Source organism: Dipodomys merriami, unplaced genomic scaffold, assembly GCF_024711535.1.
Source record: "Dipodomys merriami isolate MVZ:Mamm:240054 unplaced genomic scaffold, mDipMer1.0.p SCAF_80, whole genome shotgun sequence".
NCBI lineage: Eukaryota > Metazoa > Chordata > Mammalia > Rodentia > Heteromyidae > Dipodomys > Dipodomys merriami.
In genome coordinates, this window is record NW_027206402.1 from 4,053,666 (window position 1) to 4,074,677 (window position 21,012).

Here is a 21,012-nt window from a genome sequence, read left to right on the forward strand (position 1 = left end):
AACCATAACCCTAAACCACAACCTAACCCTCACCCTAACCATAAGCCTAACACTAACACTAACCCTAACCCTCACCCTAACCCTCCCCCTGAACCTAACTCTAACCCTAAACCTCACCCTCACCCTAAACCTAAACCTCACCCTCACCCTCACACTCACCGTAACTCTAACCCTAACCCTAACAATAACACTAACCCTAACCCTAACCCTAACGCTCACCCTCACCGTAACCCTAACCTAAACCCAAGCCCTCACCCTTACCCTAAACCTAAACCTAACACTAAACCACACCCTAACCCTAAACCTATACCTCACCCTCAGCCTCACCCTCACTGTGAACTTAACCTTAACCTTAACACTAAAAATAACCCTAACCCTAATTCTAACCCTTACCCTCACACTAACCCTAACCCAAATCCTCACAGTAACCAGAACGCTGACCCTCACCCTAACCCTAAACCTAATCCTAATCCTTAACTTCGCCATTATGCTAACTCTAAACCTCACCCTCACCCTTGCCCTCATCCTTACCCTAATCCTAACTCTAAACCTCATCCTAACCCTCACCCAAAACCTAACCCTAACTCTAACCCTCACCCTCACCCTTACCCTCTGCCTAACCCTATGCCTAAGCCTAACCCTAACCCTAACCCTCACACTCGCCCTCACCCTAACCCTAATCCTAACACTAACCCTAACTCTAACACTAACCCTCACCCTAACCCTCCCCTAACCCTAAATCTAAACCTAAACCCCACCCTCAACCTAACCCTAACTCTAACCATAACCCTAAAACTAAACTTCACGCTAACCCTAACCTTAACCCTCCCCCTCTCCCTAAACCTAAAAATAACACTAACCCAAATACTAATCCTAATCCTAACTATAACTCTCACCCTAACCCTAACCGTCACCCTAACACTTACCCTCACCCTAAAACTTACCCTAATCCTAACGCTAACCCTCACACTAACCCTAACCATCACCTTAACCCTAAACCTCAACCTAACCCTATCCCTAACCCTCAACCTCACCCTAGGCCTCATCCTAACCCTACCCCTCATCCTCACCCTAAACCTCACACTAACCCTAATACTAATACTCAGTCTAACCCTCACCCTCACCTTAACCCTAACCCTAATCCTCACCCGAACCCTAACCCTCACATTTACCCTTACTGTCACCCTCACCCTAACCCTCACCCTAACCCAAAACCTCATCCTAACCCTCAGCCTAACCGTAACCCTAACCATCACGCTAACCCTAACCCTCAACCTCACCCTCAACCTCATCCTAAACCTAAGCCTAAGCCTAACTCTAACACTCACCCTCACCCTAGCCCTCACCCTAACCCTAATCCTAACCCTAACCCTCATCATATCCCTAAACCCAATCCTAACAATAACCCTAAACCTAAACCTAACCCTCATTCTAACCATAACCCTAACTGTAACCCTAACCCTCACCCTAAAACTTACCCAAACCCTAACACTAACGCTAACCCTAACACTAACCCTCACACTAACCCTAACACTCACCCTAACCCTAACACTCACCCTAACCCTAAACCTAAACCTCACCCTCAGCCTAGCCCTCACCCAACCTTAACTATCATCCTCACCCTAAACCTCACACTAACCCTAAAACTAATCCTCAATCAAAACCACACCCTCACCATAACCCTAACTCTAACCCTCACTCTAACCCTAACACTCACATTTACCGTAATCCTCATTCTCAGCCTAACCCTCAACTTTACACTTACTATCACCCTCACGCTAACCCTCACACTAACCCTAACCCTCATCCTAACCCTCAACCTGACCATAACCTTAAGCATCACCCTAACTCTAACCCTCACACACACCTTCACCATAACACTAACCCTCACAGTAACACTAACTCTAACCGTAAACATCACCCTCAGCCTAACCCTAACCCTAATCCTAATCCTAAACATAACCATAACCCTAACCCTTACCCTAACTCTCACCCTAACCCTAACCCTAACCCTAACCCTCACCCTAACACTAACTCTAACACTAAAGCTCACCTTCACCCTAATCCTAACCCTAAAGCTCACCCTAACCCTAACCCTATACTTCACCCTCACGTTAGGGCCCACCCTAACCCTAATACTAACCCTAACCCTCATCCTAACCCTCAACCTAAACCTAATCCTAAATCTCCCCCTAACCTTAAACCTAACCCTCAACCTCACCCTCATCCTAACACTAAGCCTAACCCTAAACCTAACCCTAACCCACACGCTCACCCTCAACCTTACCCTAATCCTAACCCTAACCCTAACTCTAACCCTAACACTCACACTAACCCTCACCCTAACACTAGCTCTAAACCGAACCCTAACTGTAACCCTCACCCTAAGCCTAAATCTAACCATAAACCTCATCCTCACCCTAAACCTAACTCTAACCCTAATCTTAACCCTGAACCTCACCCTAAACCTAACCCTAACCCCCACTGTAACTATAAATCTCACCCTAACCCTAATCCTCACCCTAACACTAACCCTAACCCTAACACTAACCCTCACACTAACCCTAAACCTCACCCTAAGCCTAAACCTCACCCTAACCCTAACACTAACCCTAACCCTCACCCTCACCCTAACTCTCACTCTAACTCTAATTCTAACCCTTACCTTCACATAACCCTAACACTCATCCTTAACCTAAAGCTCACACTAACACTAATCCTAATCCAAAATCTAACCCTCAGCCTCACCCTAATCCCTAACCCACACCCTTGCCTTAACCCTCACCCAAACTGTAACACTCTCCCTTATCTTAACCCTCACCCTCAGCCTAACCCTCAACTTTAAACTTACCATCACCCTCATCCTAACCCTCACCCTATCCCTAAACCTCATCCTAACTTTCAAGCTATCCTTAACCCTAACCATCACCCTAAACCTAACCCTCACCCTCACCCTCACCCTAGCCCTCACCCTAATCCTAATCCTAACCCTAACCATCATCCTAAACCTCATTCTAACCCTAAACCTAACCATCACCCTAAAACTAACCCTCACCCTCAACCTCACCATCAGACTAAAACTATTCATAAACCTAATCCTAACCCTAAACCTGAACCTCAAACTAACCCTCACCCTAATCCTAACCCTAAGACTAACCCTAACCTTAACCCTAACCCTAACCCTCCCCCTATCCCTAACACTAACCCTAACCCTAACACCAACACTCACACTTATTCTAACCCTAAACTTCATCTTAACCCTAACTCTAACTCTCACCCTCACCCTCACCCTAACCCTCACCCTAAATCTAACCCTAAGCCTAAGCCAAACCGTAACCCTAAACCTCACATTCACAGTCACACTAACCCTAATCCTAACCCTAACTCTATCCCTAAACCTCAACCTAACCCTCACCCTCACCCTAAGGCTAAAACTAACCCTAAACCTAACGCTCACCCTAAACCTAAACCTCACCCTAACTGTAATCGTAACCCTAATCCTCATCCCCACACTCACCCTCAGCCTAACCCTCAGCCTCAACCTAAGCCTAACCCTAACACTAACCCTAACTCTAACCCTAAATCTCACCCTCACCCTAACCCTATCTCTAACCCTAACCCTAAACCTCACCCTAACCCTAACCCTCACCCGCACCCTCACCCTCACCTTAACTCTAACCCTAACCCTAACAATAACACTAACCCTAACCCTAACCATCACCCTAACCCTAATCCTCACACTCACCTTCACCCAAAGGTTACCCAGAGCCTAATCGTAACCCTTACCCGAACCCTCACCCTCACCCTACCCTAATCCTAACTCTAACCCTATCCATAAACCTCAAACTAACACTTTCCCTCACCCTCAATCTCGGCAGAAGCCTAAGCCTAAGCCTTACAGAACTCTAACACTCACCCTAACCCTCACCCTAACCCTAACCATAACACTAACTCTAACTCTAACCTTAAACCTCACCCTCACACTAAGCCTAACTCTAACCCTAACTTTAAACCTAAACCTCACCTTAACCCTAAGCCTAACCCTCACCCTCACCCTCACCGTAACCATAACCCTAAACATAACCGTGACAATAACCCTAACCCTAAACCTAAACCTCACCCTAACCATAACCCTCAACATAAACCTAACCCTCAATCTAACCCTCACACTCACCCTAACCCTAACCCTAACCCTCACCCTAACCCTCACCCTAACCCTAATCCTCACCCTTACCATAAACATCACTCTAACATTAACCCTCACCTTTACGCTTACCGTCACCCTCACCCTAACCCTAACCTTCATGCTAACCCTCACCCTAAACGTAACCCTAACCATCACCCTAACCCTAAACCTCACCCTCAACCTCCGCCTCAGCCTAACCCTAATCCTAACCCTAAACCACATCCTAACCCTCAAGCTAACTATAACACTAACCATCTCTTTAAACCTAATCTTCATCTCCACCCTCATCATCAGCCTAAACCTAAGCCTAAGCCTAAACCTAACCCTAACCCTAACCATCACTTTAACCCTAACCCTAACACTAACACTAACCCTAAACCTAAACCTCACCCTCACCCTAAACCAAACCCTAACCCTAAACCTAAGCCTAGCCCTAACTTTAACCCTCACACTCACTCTCAAGCTAAATCTAATCCTAAACCTAACCCTATCCCTAAACCTAACCCTCACACTAACCCTCAACCTAAGCCTAACTGTAACCCTAAACCTCACCCTCACCTTCATCCTAAACGTAAACCTAAAGCTAACAATAACAATAACCCTAACACTAACCCTAAACCTCACCCGAACACTTAACCTCACCCTAACCCTAAACCTAACCCTCACTCTCATCCTAGCCCTCACCCTAAACCTTAATTCTAACCCTTTCCCTCACCCTAACCCTAACCCTTATAAACAATCTAAACCTCACCCTCACCCTAACACCTAACCCTCACCCTTACCCTAACCCTCACCCTAACCCTAACCCTCAACCTTAACTTAACCCTCACACTTAGCCTAACCCTCAACTTTACCCTTACCATCATCCTCACCCTAACCCTCAGCCTATCCCTAAACCTCAGGCTAACCTTCAACCTAACCGTCACCCTAAACATCACCCAAACCCTAACCCTCACCCTCAACCTCACCCTCATCCTAACCATCACCCTAATAATAACCCTAACCATCACCCGAACCCTTATCCTCACCCCCACCATCACCCTCAGCCTAACCCTGAACCTAAGCCTAAGCCTAAACCTAACCTTCACACTCACCCTCACCGTAACCCTAATCCTAAACCTAACATTAACCCTAACCCTAAACCTCAACCTAACACTCACCCTAACCCTAATCCTCCCCCTAACCCTCCCTCTAACCCTAACTCTAACCCTAAACCTCACCCTCACAGTAACCCTAATACTCACCCTAACCCTAAACCTAATCCTAACCCTAACCCTCACACTTACCCTCATCCTAACCCTAATCCTAACCCTAAGCTTTCCCTAAACCTCAACTTAACCCTCACCCTCACCATAAGACTAGCACTAACCCTAACACTAACCCTAACCCTAACCCTCGTCCTAACCCTCCCAATAACCGTAACTCTAACCCTAAACATCTGCCTCATCCTAAGCATAACCCTAACCCTCACCCTCACCCTCACCCTCTTGCTCGGCCTAAGCCTAAGCCTAAGCCTAAGACTAATCCTGACCCTCACACTCACCCTCACCCTAACCCTAACCGTAATACTAACCCTAACCCTAACTCTCACACTAACCCTCACCCTAATGCTAACTCTAAGCCTAAACTTCATCCTCACCCTAACCCTAACCCTCCCCCTCCCCCTCCCCCTCCGACTAACATTAAGCCTAACCCTAACACCAACCCTAACCCTAACACTAACCCAAAATCTCACCATAACCCTAACCCTAACCCTCACCTTCACCCAAGCCAATACCCAAAACCTAAGCCTAAGCCTAACCTTCACTCTAACCCTAACATCAACACTCACCCTAACTGTAAACCTCACACTAACCCTCACCTTAACCCTAAGCCTAATCCTAACGCTAACACTAAGCCTCACCCCCACACTAAACCTCACACTAACCCTAACCCTAACAGTAACCCTAACCCTAACCCTCAACTTCACCCTAGCCCTCACCCAAACCCTAACCCTCATCCTCATCCTAAACCTCACACTAAACCAAACACTAACCCTCAATCTAACCCTCACCCTCACCCTAACCTTAATCCGAACCCTCACCCTTAACATAACCCTCACCCTCAGCCTAACCCTCACCTTTACTCTTATTGTCACACCCATTCTAAACCTCACCCTAATCCTAACCCACATCCTAACCCTCACCCTAACCATAATCCTAACCATCACCCTAACCCTAATGCTCACCCTCAACTTCAGCCTCAGCCTAATCCTAAGCCTAAACCTAACCCTAAACTTCACACTCATCCTAGCCCTCAAGCCTAAACCTAATCCTAACCCAAAGCTTCATGCTAAATCTCAACCTAACCATAACCGGAATCATCACTCTAAACCTAATCCTCATCCCCACCCTCACCCTCAGCCTAACCTAAGCCTAAGCCTAACCCTAACCTTAATCCTCACACTAACCCTCACCCTAATACTAATCCTAACCCTAACCCTAAACCTAAACCTAAACCTCAACCTAACCCTCACCCTAACACTAACACTAACCCTCAACCTCACCTTAGTCCTCACCCAAAACCTCACCCCCAACTTAACCCTCACCCTCTCTCTAACCCGAACCCTAAATCTCACCCTAACCCTACCCCTACCCCTAACCCTAAACCTCACCCTAACCCTAACACTAACACTCCCCCTCACCCTAGCTCTCACCCTAATCCAAATTGTAACCCTAACCCTCATCCTAACCTTCATCATAATCCTAACGCTAACCCTCACACTAACCCTAAAACTAATTCTAACCCTCAACCAAACCTTAACTCTGACCCTCACCATAACCCTAAACCTAACCCTCACCCTAACCCTAAACTTAACCCGAAACCTAAATCTCACCATAACCCCAACCCTAACACTCACCCTCACACTTGCCCTCATCCTAACCCTAATCCTAACCCTAACCCTCATGCTAACCCTCAACCTAACCCTAACCCTTACTCTATACCTAGCCCTAATCTTAAATCTCAACCTAACGCTAAACCTAAACCTCACCCTAACCCTAACCCTAACCCTCACCAGCATGCTAGCCCTCACGCTAAACCTAATCCTAAACCTAACCCTCATCCTAACCCTCACCCTAACCCTAACCCTAACCCTCATTCTAACCCTAACCCTCACCTTCACCCTCAGCCTAACCCTAAGCCTAACCCTAACCATAACCCTCACACTCACCCTCACACAAACCCTAATCTTAAACCTAACCCTATACCTAACACTAACCCTCACCCTAACCCACATCCTAACCCTAACACTAACACTAACCATCCCCCTAAACCTATACCTCACCCTAACCCTAACACTAATCCTCAACTTCAACCTAGCCCTCAACCTAACCGTAACCCTCATCCTCACCATAAACCTCACACTAACCCTAACACTAATCCTCAATCTAACACTCACCCTCAAGCTCACCCTAACCCTAACCCTCACCTTAACATTAACTCTAACCCTAAACCTCACCCTCACCCTCACCCTAACACTCACCCTCACCCTCACCCTCAGCCTATCCCTAAGCCTAACCCTAACCCTAACCCTAACACTCACACTCACCCTCACCCTAACCCTAATCCTAATCCTAACCCTAAACCTAACCCTCACCCTAAACTTAACCCTCACCCTAACCCTAACCCTAACACTAACCCTAACCTTAAACCTCACCCTATCCCTCACCCTAACCATAACTGTAACGCTAAACCTCCTCCCCCTCCCCCTAACCCTAACCCTAAACATCACCCTCACCTTAGCCCTCACACTAAACCTAATCCTAAACTTAACCCTCATCCTAACCCTCACCATAACCTTAAACCTAACCCCCACCCTAACCCTATCATTCACCCTTAACCTCACCCTTCGCCTAACCCTAAAACTAATCCTAAGCCACACACTCTCCCTCAACCTAACCCTAAATCTAACCCTTACCCTAACCGTAACCCTCACCATCAAACTCACCCTTAGCCTAACCCTAAGCCTAACCCTATACATAACCCTAACCCACACACTCACCCTCAACCTAAACCTAATCCTAACCCTAAACCTAACGTGAACCCTAACCCTCACCCTAACCCTAACCCTAAACCTAACCCGAACCCTAAACCTCAGCGTAACCCTAACCCTAACCCTCACCCTCACCCTAGCCCTCATCCTAACCCTAATCCTAACTGTAACCCTCATGATAACCCTCACCCTAACCCTAACACTAACCCTCACCCTCAACCTAACCCTAATCCAAACCCTCAACCTAACCCTAAACCTCACCCTCACCATAACCCTAACCCTATCCCTCAACCTATCCCTAAACCTAACCCTAACGCTAAACCTCGCCCTAACCCTAACCCTAACACTCACCCTCACACTAGCACTCACTCTAACCCTAATCCTAACCTTAACCCACATCCTAACCCTCAATCTAAACCTAAACCTAACCCTCACCCTAACCCTAACTCTCAACCTTAACCTCACCCTTAGCCTAACCCTAAGCCTAAACCTAAACCTAAACCTAACCCATACACTCACCTTCAACCTAACCCTCAACCTAACCCTCACCCTAACCCTAACCTTCACCCTCAACCTCACCCTTAGCCTAACCCTAAGCCTAACCCTATACATAACCCTAACCATATACATAACCCTAAACCACACACTCACCATCACCCTAACCCTAATACTAACCCTAACTCTAACACTAACCCTCACATTCACTGTAAGAGTAACCCTAACCCAAACCCTAACAATAACCCTAACCCTAACTCTAACACTCACCCTAATCAAAATACTCACCCCAACCCTAACGCTCTCCCTAAAAGTTACCCTCACCCTTACACTAACCCTAACCCTAACATTAACCCTCACATTAATCTTAACCCTCAACCAAACCCTAAATCTCACCCTAACCCTAACCCTCACCCTCACTCTAGCCCTCACCCTAATCCTAATTCTAACATTAACCCTAACCCAAACACTTAACCCTAACCCTTACCCTTATCTTAACCCTCACCCACAGCCTAAACCTCACCTTTACGCTTAACATCACCTTCACCGTAACACTAAGCCTAACCCTAACCCTCATCCTAAACCTCACCCTAAACTTAACCCTACCCATCACACTAACCCTAACCCTCACCCTCAACCTCACCCTCAGACTAACAATAAGCCTAAGCCTAAACCTAAACCTAACCCTCAACATCACCCTAGACCTCACCCTAACCCTAATCCTAACCCTAACCCTCATCCTAACCCTCAACCTAACCCTAACCCTAACCATCACCCAAACCCTAATCCTCACACCCAACCTCACCCTCAGCCTAACCTAAGCCTAAAACTAAACCTCACACTCACCGTCACCCTAACCCTAATCCTAACCCTAACCCTAACCATAACCCTTAACCTCAATCTAACCCTCACCCTATCCCTAACCCTAACACTAACCCTAACCCTAACGCTCCCACTAACACTAACTCTAACCCTAAACCTCACACTCATCCTAACCCTAACCCTCACCTCACCCTAACCGTAAGCCTAACCTCAACTGTACCCTCACCCACACCCTCACTGTTACTCTAACCCTAACCCTAACAATAACACTAATCCTAACCCTAAACCTAACCCTAACACTAATCCTAGCCCTAACCTGACGCTCAGTCTCACCCTCACTGCAAACGTAAACATAACCATAACAGTAAAAATAATTGTAACCGTAACCCTCATCCTAATCCTCACGCTCACCCTAACACTCATCCTACCCCTAATACTCACCCTAACCCTAACCCTCACCCTCACCATAACCCTAACCCTCATCCTCACCCTCACCCTCACCCTAACACTTGTCCTCACCCTAACCCTAATCCTAACCCTAATCCTCAACCTAACACTAAACTAACCCTAAACATAACCCTCACACTAACTCTAATCTTAACACTAATCCTTAACCTAACCCTAACCCTCACCCTAACCCTCAGCTGAAACCTAAGCCTAACCCTAACCCTAAACCTCACCCTCACACTTGCCCTCACCATAACCCTAACTGTAACACTAAACCTAACCCTAACACTCCCAGTAAACCTAACCGTAAACCTAACTCTAAACCTAAACCTCACCCTCACCCTAATCCTAACCCTAACCCTAAACCTAAACTTAACCCTCACCCTCACCCTCACCCTAATGCTAACCCTAACCCTCAGACTCACCCTAACCCTAACCCTAACTCTAACCCTCATCCTAACCCTAAACTAACCCTCAGCCTAATCTTCATCCTAACACTAATCCTAACTCTAACCCACACCCTATCTTTAACCCTAAACCTAACCCTCAACCATACCCTAACCCTCAACCTCATCCTCAACCTCACCCTCACCCTCACCCTAACCCTCACCCTCACCCTCACCCTAACCATAATCATAAACCTAACCCTCACACTAAACCTAACTCTGACACTCACCCTCACCCTATGCCTAACCCTACACTAAAGCGTAATCCTAAACCTAACTCTCACTCTCACCCTCACTCTAAACTTAAACCTTACCCTAACTCTAAACCTAACCCTCACCATAACCATAACCCTAAACCTCACCATAACCGTAACACTAAGCCTAAGCCTAACCCTCACTCTAAACCTACCATTAACCATAATGCTATCCCTAATTCTCACCCTCAGCCTAAACCTCACTCTAACCCTTACCCTAAACCTCACGCTAACCCTAATCTTAACACTAACACTAAACCTCACCCTAACCCTCACCCTAACATTAAACCTAAACCTAACCCTCACCCTAATGCTCACCCTAACCCATAACCTAACCCTAACGCTCACCATCACCCTAACGCTCACCCTAAAACATACCTTCATCCTAAACGTAACCCTAATCCTAACACTAACCTTCACCCTCACCTGACCTAACCTGGATCCTAACCCTCACAGTAACCCGAACCCTAAATATCACGCTATCCCTAAACTTCACCTTCACCCTAAACCTCATCCTAACCCTTACCCTCACCATAACCCTAACCCTAACCCTAACACTAATCCTCACCGTAACCCTAACCCTCAACCTCACCCTAACCCTCACCCTCACCTAAAACCTCACCCTAACCCTAACCGTCAACCACACCCTAAAACTCACCCTCACCCGAAACCTACCCCTCACCCTAACCCTACCCTAACCCTCATCCTAACCCTAACTCTCACCCTAAACCTGACTCTAACCCTCAACCTAACCTTAACCCTGATCCTAAACCTCACCCTAACCATAACCCTAACACTAATGCTAACCCTAAACCTCACTCTCACCCTAACCCTCACCCTTACCCTTATCCTCACACTAACCCTAAGTCTAACCCTAATTCTCACATTAACCCTAACCCTCACCCTCACCCTAAGCCTAACCCTCACCCTATCCCTAATCCTAACCCTCATGCTATCCCTAACCCTAACCCTAAACCTCACCCTAACCCTAACCCTAACCCTAATGCTATCCCTAACCTACACCCTCACCCTAACCATCACTCTAACCCTTACCAACTCCCTAACCCTCACCCTAACGCTAACCCTAATGCTATTCCTAACCCTCACCCTAACCCTAACCATCACTCTAACCCTTACCAACACCATAACCCTCACCCTAACGCTAACCCTAACCCTAACACTAACCCTCTCCTTAACCCTCACCCTAAACCTAAGCCTAACAATAAGCCTAACCTTCACCTTAAACCTCACCCTAAAACTTCCTTCACCCGAACCCTAACGCTAACCCTCAACCTAACCCTCATCCTAACCCTAACCCTAACCCTCACCCTAACCATCATGCTAACACTCACATTAATCCTAACCCTCACTCTCAGCCTCAACCTCACCCTCAGCCTAACCCTAACCCTAAACCTAATCTAAACACTAACCCTCACCCTCACCCTCACCCTAACTCTAAGCCTATCCCTAACCAAAACCCTCACCCTAATCCTAACCCTATCCCTAACCCTCATCCTAAACCATACCCTAATCCTAAAACTAACCCTCACCCTCACCCTAACCCTTAACCTTACCCTAACCCTCACCCTAACCCTCATCCTAACCATAACACTTACAATAACCCTCACCCTAAACTTATCCCTAAACCTAACCCAAAACCTAACCCTCACCCTCACACAAAACCTCTCCCTCACTCTCACCCTAACCTTCACCCTCACCCTCAACCTAACCCTAACCATTACCATAAACCTCACCCTAAACCTAACGCTGACACTCACCCTCAGCCTCACCCTAAAACTTACGCTAACCTTAACCCTAACCCTCACCCTAACCCTCACACTCACCCTCACCCTAACCCTAATCCCACCCTAACCCTATCCCTAAACCGCAACCTAACCCTCACCCTAAGACTAACACTAACCCTAAACCTAACCCTCATCCTAACCGTTCTCCTAACACTAAATCTAACCCTAAACCTCACCATCACTCTAAACCTAACCCTAACCCTAAACCTCACCCTAAAACTCACTCTAACCCTCACCCTCACACTCAACATAACTCTAACCCTAACCCTAAAAATAACACTAACCCTAACCCTAACCACAACCCTAACACTAACCATAACCCTCACCCTCATCCTCAACCTCACCCCAAACTTAACTCTAACCATAACAATAACAATAAAAATAACCCTAACCCTATCCCTAATCCTAACCCTAACCCTCACGGTAACCCTAAACCTAAGCCTAACCCTAACCCTAAAACTTATCCTAACTCTCACCCTAAACCTAACCCTAACCCTCACCCTAACCCTAACCCTAACCCTCACCCTCACGCTTGGCCTAAGCCTAAGCCTAAACCTAAGCCGAACTCTAACCCTCACCCTAACTCTAACCCTAATCCTAACCCTAACAATGAGCCTAACCCTAAACCTAACCCTCACCCTAACCATAACCCTCAACATAATCCTAACCCTAAATCTAACCCTCACCCTCACCCTCACCCTAACACTCACCCTAACCCTAACACTCACCCTTGGCGTAACCCTCAACCTAACCCTACCACTCACCTTTATACTTACCGTCACCCTCACCCTAATAACCCTAACACTAACCATCATCTTAACCCTCACCCTAACCATAATCCTAAACATCACCCTAATATTAACCCTCACCCTCACCCTCAGCCTAAACCTAAGCCTAAGCCTAAACCTAAGACTAACCCTCACACTCACCCTCACCCTAACCCTAATCCTAACCCTAACCCTATTCCTAAACCTTAACCTAACACTCAGCCTCACCCTAAGACAAACACAAACCCTAAAACTAACCCTCAAGCTAACCCTCCCACAAACCGTCACTCTACCCCTAAACTTCACCCTCAACCTAACCCTAACACTTAACCTAACCCTATTCCTCACCCTAACCCTAACCTGCACCCTCACCCTCACCCTCACCCTCACCGTAACTCTAACCCTAACCCTAACAATAACACGGACCCTAAACCTAACCCTAATCATAAACCTCACCCTCAGCCTCACCCTCATTGCAAACTTAACCCTAACCATAACACTAATAATAACCCTAAACCTAACCCTATCTCTAACCCAAAACCAAACGCAAACTCTAATCCTCATCCCCTCACACACACTCAGCCTAACCCTAACACTAACACTAACTCTAATCCTAAACCTCACCCTCACCCTAACCCTTTGTCTAACCCTAATCCTAAACCTCAACCTAACCCTAAACCTAACCCTCACCCACACCCTCACCCTCACTGTAAATCTAACCCTAACCCTAACAATAACACGAACCTTAACCCTAACCATCACCCTAACCCTAATACTCACCCCCACCTTCACCCTCAGCCTAACCCTAAGCCTAAGCCTAACCCTAACCCTAACCCTAACACTCACCCTCACCCTAACCCTAATCCTAACCTTAAATCTAATCTGAAACCTAAACAGCACCCTAACCCTTACCCTAACCCTAACCCTAAACCTCACCCTAACCCTCACCCTCACCCTCACTCTCACCCTATCCGTAACTCTAACCCTAACCCTAACAATAACACTAACCCTAACCCTAACCCTAACATTAACCATAGCCCTCACCCTCAGCCTCACCCTCACCGCAAACTTAACCCTAACCAAAACAGTAACAATAACCCTCACCCTAGCCCTCAATGTAACCCTAACCCTAAACCTAAACCTAAACCTAACCCTAAAATTAACCCCAACCATAATCCTCACCCTCACCCTCACCCCAACCCAAACCCTAAACTTAATCCTCACCCTAACTCTAACCTAATCCTAAACCTAACCCTAACGCTAAACATAAACCTAACCCTAACCCTAACCCTAACCCTAAACCTCATCCTAACCCTCACCCTAAACCTAACCCTAACCCTCACCCTAACCCTAACCCTATCCCTCACCCTCATGCTCAGCTTAACCCTAAGCCTAAGCCTAAATCGAACTCTAACACTCACCATAACCCTCACCCTAACCCTATCCCTAACACTAAACCTAACTAACCCTACACCTAACCCTCACCCTAAGCCTAACTCTAACACTAACCCTAATCCTAAACCTCACCGTAACCCTAACCCTAACCCTCACCCTCACCGTAAACATAACCCTAACAATAACTCTAACCCTAAACCTAACCCTCACCCTAAATATAAACCTCAACATAACCCTGACCCTCAATCTAACGCTAACCCTCACCCTAACCCTAACCCTCACCTTTACACTTACCTTCACCCTCACCAAACACTCACCCTAACCCTAACCCTCATCCTAACCCTCACCCTAACGATAACCCTAACCATCAACCTAACCCTAATCCTCACCCTCACCCTCAGCCTCAACCTAACCCGAATCCTAAGCCTAAACATAACCCTAACCCTCACCCTCACCTTCGCCCACACCGTAACCCTAATCCTAACCCAAACCCTCATCCTAACCCTCAACGTAACCTTAACCCTAACCATCACTCTAAACATAAACCTCATCCCCACCCTCACCATCAGCCTAACCCGAAGCCTAAGCCTAAACCTAAACCTAACACTAACCTTAACTCTAACCCTAAACCACACCCTCACCCTAACTCTAACCCTAAACCTAAACCTCACCCTACCCCTAACCCTACACCTCACCTTCACTGTAACCGTATCCCTAACCCTTATACTAAAAATAACCCTAACACTAACCCTCACCCTAACCATAACCCTCAACATAACCCTATCCCTCAATCTAACACTCACCCTCACCCTAACCCTAACCCTAACCCTCACCCTAAACCTCACCCTAACACTAACCCTCACCTTTCCCGTAACTCTCACCCTAACCCTAACCCTCACCTTCAAACTTACCGTCACCCTCACCCTAACACTCACCCTAACCCTAACCCTCATCCTAACCGTCACCCTAACCGTAACCCTAACCATCAGCCTAACCCTAACACTCACCCTCAGCCTCAGGCTCAACCTAAACCTAATCCTAAGCCTAACCCTAACCCTAACATTCACCCTCATCTTAGCCCTCACCGTAACCCTAATGCTAACCCTAACCCTCATCCTAACCCTCAATGTAACCATAACCCTAACCATCACTCTAAACCTAATCCTCATCCCCACCCTCACCATCAGCCTAACCCTAAGCCTAAGCCTATTCCTAACCCTAACTCTAACCCTCACTGTAACCCTAAACCTAACCCTAACCCTAATCCTCACCCTCACCCTAAACCAAAACCTAACCCTAAACATAACCCTAACCCTAACCCTAACCTTCACACTCACTCTCAACCTAACACTAATCCTAAACCTAACCCTATCCCTAACCCTAACACTCACACTAACTGACACCCCAGCTCTTACCCTAAACCCTATCCTAACCCTAACCCTCATCCTACTCCTCAAACTAACCCTAAACCTAACACTCACCCTAACCCTAAACCTCACGCTCAACCTCAACCTCAGCCTAAAAGTAAGCCCAACCCTAAACCTAATCCTCACATTAACAATAACTCTAAAACTAACCCTAAAACTAAACCTAAACCTAACACTAACCCTAACCATAATCCTCACCCTCACCCTCAACCTAACCCAAACCCTCACCCTAACACTCACCCTAAACCTAACCCTAAATCTTACCCTAATCCAAACCCTAAACCTCACCCTAAGCCTAACCCTAAACCTCACGCTCACCCTCACCCTCAAAGTAAACCTAAACCTAACAATAACAATAACCCTAACACTAAACCCTAACCCTCACCCTAACTATAACCCTCACCCTAACCCTAACCCTCACCCTAATACTTACCCTCATCCTAACACTAACCCTAACCCTAACCCTAACCCTCACCCTAGCCCTCACCCTAACACTAACCCTAACACTAACCCTAATCCTCACCCTCACCCTCACCCTAAACCAAACCCTAACCCTAACCTTAACCCTCATCATAACTCTCAACCTAACCCTAATTCTCCCACTCACCGTAACACTAACCCTCACACCCACCCTTTCCCTCAGCCTAACCCTTAGCCTGAGCCTAAAACCTAACCCTAACCCTCACACTAACCCTCACCCTAAGCCTAATGCTAACCCTAACTCTATCCTTAAACCTCAACCTAAACCTCACCCACATCCTAAGACTAAGACTAAACCTAAACCTAAACCTCTCCCTAACCCTCTCACTAACACTCACTCTAACTCTAACCATCGTCCTCAACATAACCCTAACCCTAAACCTCACCCTAAACATCCCCCTAACCCTCACCCTAACCCTAACCCTAACCCTCACCCTCACGCTGGGCCTAAGCCTATTCCTAACCCTAAACCTAACCCAAAGTCTAAACCTCACCCTAACCCGCACCCTAAACCTAACCATAACAATCACCCTAACTCTAACCCTAAACCTCACCCTCACCGTAAGCCTAACTCTAACCCTAACCCTAAACCTAAAACTCAACCTAACCCTAACCCTAACCTTCACCCTCACCCTCACCGTAACTGTAACCCTAAACTTAACCCTAACACTAACCCTAACCCTAAACCTAACCCTCACCCTAACCATAACACTCAACATAACCCTAACCCTCAATCAAAGCCTCACCCTCACCCTAAACCTAACCCTAATCCTCACACTAATCCTAACCCTCACCCTTATTGTAACCCTCACCCTAACCCTAACCCTCATCCTAACCCTCACCCTAACCCTCACCCTAACCATCATGCTAACCCTAACCCTCATCCTCACCCTCAGCCTCAGCCTAACCCTAATCCTAAGCCTAACACTCACCCTAACCCTCATCCTCACCTTAGCCCACACCGTAACCCTAACCCTAACCCTAACCCTCATCCTAATCCTCAATGTAACCATAACCCTAACCATCAGTCTAACCTAATCTCATCACCACCCTCACCATCAGCCTAACCCTAAGCCTAAGCCTAACCCTAACACTAACACTCACCCTAAACCAAACCCTAACCCTAAACCTATACCTAAGCCTCATCCTAACCCTAACCCTAATCCTAATCCTCACCCTCACTGTAACACTAACCCTCACCCCCACACTCACCTTCAGCCTAACCCTAAGCCTATGCCTAACCCTAAACCTATCCCTAAACCCCAACCTAACCTCAAACTCACCCTAAGTCTAACACTAACCCTAAACCTAACCCTCACCCTAACCCTCCCACTAACCCTTACTCTAACCCTAAACCTCAACCTCAACCTCAACCTAACCCTAAACCTAAACCTCACCGTAAACCCCACCCTAAACCTAACACTCACCCTCACCCTCACTGTAACTCTAAACCTAACCCTAAACATAACACTAACCCTAACCCTAACCCTAAACCTAACCTTAACCATAAACCATCCTCAGCGTCACCCTCACCGCAAACTTAACCCTAACCATAACACTAACAATAACCCTAACCCTAACCCTAACCCTAACTCTAATCCTAACCCTAAACCGAACCTTAATCCTCACCCCCACCTTCATCCTTAGCCTAACGCTAAGCCTAAACCTAAAACTAACCCTAACTCTAACCCTAAACCTCACCCTCACCCTTACCCTAACTCTTACCCTAACCCTAAACCTCACCCTAACCCTAACCCTAACCCTCACCCGCACCCTCACACTCAACATAACACTAAACCTAACAATAACAATAATCCTAACCCTCACCCTAACCCTCACCCTAACTCTTACCCTCACACGAACCCTAACTCTCAGCCTAACCCTCATCCTGACTCTAAACCTAACCCTACCCCTCACCCTAACCTTAACACTAAGTATAAACCTAACCCTCATATTAACCCTAACCCTCACCCTCACCCTCAAACTCACCCTCAGCCTAACCTTATCCCTAACCCTAATTTAAACCCTACCCCTCACCCTCAACCTCATCTTAGCTCTAAACCTAACCCTAACCAAAACCCTCACCCTAATCCTAACCCTATCCCTAACCCTCATGCTAACCCTAAACCTAATCCTAAACCTAACCCTCACCATCATCATAAACCTTATGCTCACTCTAACCCTAACCCTAACCCTCAGGATAACCCTCTTCCTAAACCTAACCCTAACCCTAAACCTCACCCTAACATTAAACCTAACCGTAACTGTCACCCAAACCCTAACCCGAACCCTCACCCTCAACCTCACCCTCAACCTCACCCTAACCTTCACCCTCACCCTCACCCTAACCCTAACCATAACCTTAACCCTCACCCTAAACCTACCTCTGACATTCACCCTCACCATCACCTTAAGCCTAGCCTAATCCTACACCTAACCCTCACCCTTACCCTCACCCTAAACCTAAAGCTTACCCTAACCATAATCCTAGCCCTCACCTAATCCTAACCCTAACCCTAACCCTAACCCTCACCCTCACATTAACCCTATCTCTAATGCTAACCCTAACACTCACCCTCAACATAACCCTAACCTTAAGCCTCACCCTAAACCTAACCTTAACCCTAATACTATATGTAACCCTCATTCTCACCCTAAACCGCACTGTAACCCTTAACATAACCGTAACCCTCACCCTAACCCTAACCCTAACACTAACACTAAACCTCAACCTAACCCTCACCCTATCCCTAAACCTAAACCTAACCCTCACGCTAACGCTCAACCTAACCCTCAACCTAAACCTAAACCACAACCTCACCCTAACCCTCACCCTAAAACTTACATTCACCCTAACCCTACAATAACACTCACCCTAATCCTCACAGTAACCCTAAGCCTGAACATCACCCTAACCATCACTGTCACCTTAACCCTCACCCGAACCCGAACCATCACTCTCACCCTAAAACTCAACCTCTCCTGAACCCGAACCCTCACCTTAACCATACCCTAAACCTCACCCTAACCCTAACCTTCACCCTAATCCGAACTATAAACCTCACCCTCATACTAACCCAAACCCTCACCTTAAACCTCACCCTAACCCTCACCCTAACCCTAAAGCTAACCCTAACTCTCACTCCCACCGTAAACCTCACCCTAACACTTATCCTCACACTAACCATAACCCTAACCCTAATCCTCACATTAATGCTAACCCTCACCCTAACCCTAATCCTACCCCTCACCCTACCCCTCACCATAACCCTAACCCTAACCCTCACCCTAACCGTAACTCTAAACTTAACCCTCACCCTCGCTCTCACACTAATCCTAACCCTAAAACCCTAACCATAACAATAACACTAACCCTAACCCTTAACCTCACCCTCACCCTCACCCTAACCATAACCCTAACCCTATCCCTCACCCTCAACGTCACCCTCAACCTCACCCTCAACCTAACCCTCACACTACCCCTAACCGTCACCCTAACCCTAACCCTAACCCTCAGCCTCACCCTCAGCCTAACCCTTAAACTAACCCTAATACTAACCCTAACCCTTATACTCACCCTAAACTTAACCTTAACCCTAACCCTCATCATCACCCTCACCCTAACACTCACAGTCAACCTAACCCTCATGCTCAAGCTCTCCCTCACCCTAACCCTCACCGTCAACCTAAAAATCACCCTAACCCTAACCCTCACCCTCAGACTAACCCTTACACTAACCTTAATCCTAACCCTAAACCTTACCCTCACCCTAAACCTAACCTTAAACATAACCCTCATCGTCACCCTCACACTCACACTCACACTCAACCTAACCCTCATGCTCAAGCTCACCCTCACCCTAACCCTCACCGTCACCCTAAAAATCAGCCTCACCCTAACCCTAACCCTTACCCTAACCCTAAGCCTAACCCTAACCCTCACCTAACACTATCCCTAACCTCACCCTCACCCTAATGCTAACCCTAACCCTAAGCCTAAACCTAACACTTACCCTAACCCTAACCCTAACCCTTAACCTAAAACTAACCCTAACCTTCACCCTAACCCTAATGCTAACCCTAATCCTCAACCTCACACTAATCCTCACCCTAACCCTTATCCTCACACTAACCCTAACCCCCAGACTCACCCTCACCCTAACTGTAACCCTAAACCTAAACCTCAACCTAATCCTAACTCTTACCCCAACTATAAACCTAAACCTAATCCTCACCCTAACTGTAACCCTAACCCTAAAACTCACCCTCACCCTCACCCTAACCCTAATCCTCACCCTCACCCTAACCCTAACCCTAAACCTAATACTCACCCTAAACTTAACCCTTACCCTAACCCTAACCCTATCCCTCACCCTAAACCTCACATTCACCCTAACCCTAACACTTACCCTAACCCTAACCCTAACCCTAACCTTAACCCTAACCCTAACCCTA